The 6,360-nt window shown below is 37.9% G+C and overlaps 1 long non-coding RNA gene across 1 annotated transcript; it reads left to right on the forward strand.

The window, feature by feature from the left end:
- Positions 1–3,064: 3,064 nt before the first annotated feature.
- On the forward strand, positions 3,065–5,289 carry LOC135330321 (uncharacterized). The gene is made up of 2 exons (XR_010392276.1): positions 3,065–3,199; positions 4,337–5,289. It is a non-coding gene; the product is annotated as an uncharacterized LOC135330321 (long non-coding RNA).
- The last annotated feature ends 1,071 nt before the right edge of the window (positions 5,290–6,360 follow it).

Raw genomic sequence — 6,360 nt, forward strand, 5'->3', positions numbered from 1 at the left:
ACTCATAGCAGAAGGTGAATTTGTTGTTTGTTTTCCAGGATTCTGAATATGTGCTATCCCTTCTGGAATAAATAACAACTGTGAAAGGTGATTGGTTTGCCTCAAAACTGAGCTTTTCAGTTTTGGGAATAATACTTCCACCATTGTTGTGGAATCAGAGCAAAATTCTACTTTAGAAGGTTAATTCTTTCTTTTATAGCATTTGTGTAAGACCTTGTTACAGTTGGGATGTATTCTATCAAAAAGCCACCAAATGTATAAACAATGAATATCAGGTTCAAAACTAGATTACAGATAGGAAAAAGCACCTGATTTGCATGAAGCCTAGAAAAAGAAGTTATCTAAGGTTTAGGAAAATAAACCAGCATATCCAAACCCCTTCTCATCCTTGGAAGAACTGTACAGTTACATCTGTACTAGTAGAGCGAACAGAAAGGCTCTTGGACAATGAGACCAAGTGTCAGAGAATAATCTGCATCACTGCTTGTAACATGCCTTATTCCTCAAACCAAGGTTGGCTGTGTGCACACTGCCAGCTGGTAACAGCTCTGGAAAGACCTAATTCCTGAGCTATACCTGGGAGTTGCTTGGGAGAGAATTAGTGGGCACGGACCAAATGTGTACCAGTTGCTATACCAATATAATGGTATAAAATGCCATATTCCAGTTCCAAAGCACCACTTTGTTTTTGTAATATTTATGTCACCTCAGGTTCCAAATGACACAGAACATCATCTCTTTTCTTAACCTGCTGATAAAAACACTGAAGTTTGTCTCTTTATGTGGTAGAGCATCATCCTCACTAAAACATAATCTTCAGCCTTTTGACAAAAGTAACTTCGTAGAGGCAAATTTAAAGATAACTAAGTTGACCATAAAATGAGGATGGGTTCTGCTTTAATGTTTTGCCAGAATTCCTCATAGAAATTATGCAGTGCTACAACAAAACTCCCTCAAGCTTTATGGAGAAAGAGCAAGTTTCAAAGTTTCCTTATCTTTTATCAGACACCCTATGTAATATGTGTGCTGGAGTGTACTTGTTATTTTATTTCTTGCTTTAGATTCTGGCATTCTGTCAGATCAGGGTGGCCAACTTGCAACTCATGTTTTGAATGCAGCTTATGAACAGTTCAAGTACATCTTTTCCAATTCCTGTGCTTCAATTAAACCCCCTCTCAGAGCTCACGTTTTTGGTCTTTGAAGTACATGGGATGTGCCAGGTGGCTTTCAATCATTTGGTGTTTTTGATCAGAGGTTCATAGGGCTGGAAGGGTTTTCTGTCTCTAGGTGGGTCATAAAATGCCTTGGCAAGGAGAACAGTTACATAAGAGATTTTCCATCTTTCCTCTGCACAACACTACAAGACACCATCATGATGGCTGGCATCATATAGAGGTGGCTCTTTGCTGCTTCTCCCTTCAGCGAATAAAATAGTGAGAAGAACTGGACAGGAGGTGCAGAGAGCAGGTAAGCTCTCCAAAGCATTACTTGACTTTGTTGTAAATGGAGGTTCCCTACATTTCGTATGGGCTGGGTTTTCTGGTTGAAAAAATACACTTACATACAGTAAATTTCTTAATAATACATTTTAATGATTATTTTGTGCCCTTTCAGGATTAATTCTGAACTGCTTATTGAGAATATGATTGCAACTGTTGCTGAAACAAATCATTTTCTAAAAACTAGGTATTTCAGTGAATTAGAAATATCGATCATACGTCAGTTAAAAAAAAAGTTACAGAAAACAAGGAACATTACTTCAGTTTCAAACACTTTAAACTAAAAAAGGAAAAGATGTTTATCCTCTAGCAGTAGTTCTAAATACTCCAAGCAATGAAACACTTCTCAGCTCCTCTGGGAATATTCTCTATAGCCGAATCAAGCTTATTCTCAAGTGTTTTCCTGAAATTCAGTGTAAATTATCCTCTTTCTTAATATCATTCTATAACTCCTACTTGTCCTCAATCTGCTTTTCAAGTATTTGTTAAGGAACTTTGGATATATCCATCACTAGGTCTTTCTTTCAATAATAAAAAACATGTTCCATGCAAAGCAAATCTTCCATTGCAGCCTAGCTAATGTTGACTCTGTTGGCTTTGGATCAGAGCCTAAATTACAGCTTGTTTAAAGAGGATTGAGTGGGTAAATGGAGAAAAAAGAGTGAAATTCTGTGTGAAAATAAAATTCCTCATTTTTTTGGTTCCTGAAAATTTGGAGATAAATAATTGGTAAGCTCCTGGTTTGGTGTTCTCAGATAAAGCACTAACTCATAAATAAGCAAGAGGAAGTCAGTTAAGTACCTTGAATATCTATCAATTATGCTGCAACTGTTTTATGAAAATAGAGGTAAATCTGTGACCTTCTGATAGGTCATAAATCTGAGTAATACGTTTAAATTTTCATGCTACGAAATTCAAATATCTTACAAGATTGCTATCTATGCATTATAAAAGTTCCAAGGTCAAAATATTTTGCATCCAGCATGGAAGTAATCCTATATTAGATCTCATCCTGACAAAGAAAAGTCAGTCTGAATTGACTGATTGATCTGAATTGGTTAAATAACCAGCATTAGTTCCTCAGTCCATTTCACCACATGGCTCACAGATAGTTATGCCACAATAGTGAGGGCATAAAACAGACGAAGGAAGGAGCAGCAGAAACAATTCAAGGGAGGAGGGCAGGGGTAAAGCTGCTTTTACTTGAAGTGCCTGGAACGTGGAAAAAAAAAAAAAAAAGGTCTTACAGAACTATGGAGTAGGAAAGTATATTGGTTATCTCATTGAAAATGAGTTCCCTGTGGAATGTTTGGCCAAAAAGGCCAGTGTAATTGTTTAGAGCACAAACGTGGGAGACTGATTAGGAGTAAGGAGTTTATATCACCCAGAATAAATACTTTGGGAATGCTCAAGTTTAGAGCCCACTCTTGAAGCACGTATTTGAATATTGGAAAAGGTTCAAAGAAGAATAAAGAGCAAGGTTAAAGACAATTGGAGAGCTTTGATGTGATGTATTTAGTTTGTCGAACAGGCAACTAACCTCATCTCAGCATTTTAGTGAGGAACAAAAAATTGATAAAGAACACTTCAGTCTAACTGGAAAGGGCTGAACAAGACCACATGAATGGAAGCTAGACAAAAGCCCATCGGAGATTCATTTCCAACATAGATGGCAATTTATCACTGGAGCTATTTACCAGGTATTGTGATGGATTCCCTAACACTTCCTATCTTTAAATCAAGATTTTAAGAGACATAATGTTCCTCACATTTGGCTATTCAACTGAAAGTAGAAATCAATATAGGGAAGTCTACTTATCTACATTCGCAGGTAGATATGATCACAGATCCTTTAATTAAAACCTTTGAACTCCTAAAACTGAGCTATATTTTAAAATAATAGCAAAATAGAAAATGTAGTCTGAATGCACTTCCCTATTTGGCTTTTTTAACATCGCGTTTATCCAGGTAGGGCAATTTTTTTTTACCTTTCAACATTTCATAGCAGAGGTCTGTGGTGTTTTTTAAACTTTCTCTCTCTCTTGCTCTCTCTCTTTTTTTTAAACTGGAAAATGATTAACTACTTATTTGCGCTCAGCAGTCTCAGCAGAAAAATGTGCCTTTAGCATTTTGCAGAATGATTGCAACAAACGTGTTCAAGGGAATGTTTGTTAATAATGACAGTCCACAGGCACAAGTGAAGCTATGTTCAAGCTTCAGACACTATATGTATATCACATGTGGAGTGTATCACAGTGATAACAGAGACATACAGATATATTGATATATAGAGATATATATTAAGATGCACTTACAGTTTGTTTTCAAATGCACTTCAGCTACTTCATGAAATCAAAATGTAGTGGTTGCTCAAAAGAAGCGTGAAGGGTCTCCATACCATGCACATTGCATATGAAGCAAACACTATTATGAAAACTTCATTAATATGTAAATTGCAACATTTTGATTAGCACTTGCAGACCCCTTTTGTTAAGAAAAGAGACGGAAGGAGCTAACCAGATTGCAGTAATTTACATACTAACTCAGTGGTGGCAATGCCACCAAGAAGAGAAGGAAGGGTATGATGTATTTTTTAACAGCTTAATGCAGTATAAAAAACACACAGTACAAAAGAAAGGAAAATATTTTTCTTTAAACTGACAGCCTCTTTTTTGGGTGGTGGTGGAATAAATTATGTGCTGGAGCTTGTTTTAAAATGGTAGGATATACATTTGCTTGACAAAGGAATATGACTATTTTGGGTCCTTATCTAGTCGTTTTGAAAGCAAATGAAGAGTACCTTTGGTAACTTGGTTTTATTATTTGTTTCTCCACAGAAATTATCACGTCCCTCCCTTCCTTCCTCCAGGGAGGTGATCCTTCCCCTCTACTCAGCCCTGGTGAGGCCACATCTGCAGTGCTGGGTCCATTTCTGGGCTCTCCAGGTCAAGACAGACACGGACTTACTGGAACGAGTCCAGCAATGGGCCACATAGATAATTAAGTGACTGATCATCTCTCATATGAGGAAAGGCTGCGAGAGCTGGGACTGTTCAGCCTGGAGAAGAGAAGGCTCAGGTGGATCTCATCAATGTGTATAAATACATGTTGGGAGACTGTAAATAGGATGCCAGACTCTTCTCAGTGGTGCCCAGTGACAGGATGAGAGGCAATGGCACAAACTGGAGCACAGGAAACTCCACTTGAACACAAGGAAACACTTCTTCACTGTGATGGTGGCTGAACACTGGAACAAGCTGCCCAGAGAGGCTGTGGAGTCTCCGTCCTTGGAGATATTCAAAACCTGACTGGGCAGGGTCCTGGGCAACCTGCCCTAGGTGACCCTGCTTTGAGCAGGGGGCAGTGGACCAGATGATCTCCAGAGGTTCCTTCCAACTCCAACTATTCTCTGATTCTGTGGTTCTGTGATTATGCAGTGTGCCAGGTGGGAATTTGTTTATTGACTTCAGTGACCACTGGATTCAATTCTGTGCTTCTGGTTTTCAAACTCACTATCTGAGTACTCTCGAGTCTCTCACTAGGATATGCAAATCTCTCATTCAGATGATCAAAACGCAATGTCATAACATAATGGCATTCGAATTTCTGAGTTCCAATATATGCATCCAGACATGCCCCTTTCAGGCTCGATCTGTCAGTGGGATTTATAGATAAAGTAGGTTTTGAGTTGCTTGAGTGATATAAGCAATCTAGTACATTATGTTTTTGCTTACTACTTACAGAATGTTAAAACGCTCAGAGAAATAAGTAAATGAAGTTCCCCAATAGATCAAGTGTTACTTGTTCTATTACTGGGCATTTGTAAGATGGTTGGACACCCTAAAGAGAGTCCAATAGGAATTGTGTTTGCTCGGCTTTTTGGGCCTGACTGTCAAGAGATAGTGGCACACCTACAGCAGGCTTACAACAGTTTGACATTTTTAGTGACGACCCAGAAGATGGCTAGTAACAGAAAAAAGAGAAAGAAAATAGTGGGGATTCTGAGGGCTTTCATGTACTCACCGAAGTTCAGAGACCTCAGGGCAAAACAGGAAAAAGAAAAGAAAAAAGATATTTGAAAAGCAAAGTTCAACAGCTCTGCTTGGTGCTGCTTGAAAGTATATTATAAGGATCATACCAAATTTAGCAGAAGAAATAACTGGGCTCTTTTTAAATTAACATGCTTGGTGGCAGATTCTGTTTGTTACAGTTCCATTGGGACTTTTTTCCAGCTGATTTCTATAGAAAAGGTTTCATTATGATGTAACTAAAGCAAATATTGGTCTAAGAGTTAAGAATAACAATACAGCTTTTTGCCATTAAAGGCATATTCTGTTACTTTGGGAAAAGACTTTCTATGAAGCAGTGTGCCCACAGGGAACTTCAGAGCAGGAATGGACAAACCTGCAGAGAGTTTTTTTTTTTTATTTGGCTTTGTTAAATCTTTAAAACATTTATAGAGATTTTTAATGTTTTAGAGCCCATTTTAGAAAGTGTGAAACTTTTGACAAACTTTTAAAAGATATTCAGGATACAGCTAGAAAAATATCCCACATAACTGGTCTTGCTTATAGGAAGGATGAGGCTTCCAGCTGGTGATAATCAGCCTTGCTTCACCGAATTCAGCAACCTTAAGCTGACTGTCTGGTATTGCAAGCATTTGCAGGATGGAGTCTACCATAAAAAGCATCAGCCTAGCTCCAAACAATGACATATTTTTTCGAGTCGATGGAATAAAAATGATTTGCATCATCTTACCTTACATCACTTTACCTACCATCTAGGTAAGGATCTAGCATATCAGATGCACATGAGTCAGTCCACCTGAAGAAATCACCTAAACAATTCTTAAATGGAATTA

Source organism: Dromaius novaehollandiae, chromosome 1 (assembly GCF_036370855.1).
Source record: "Dromaius novaehollandiae isolate bDroNov1 chromosome 1, bDroNov1.hap1, whole genome shotgun sequence".
Taxonomy (NCBI): Eukaryota; Metazoa; Chordata; class Aves; order Casuariiformes; family Dromaiidae; genus Dromaius; species Dromaius novaehollandiae.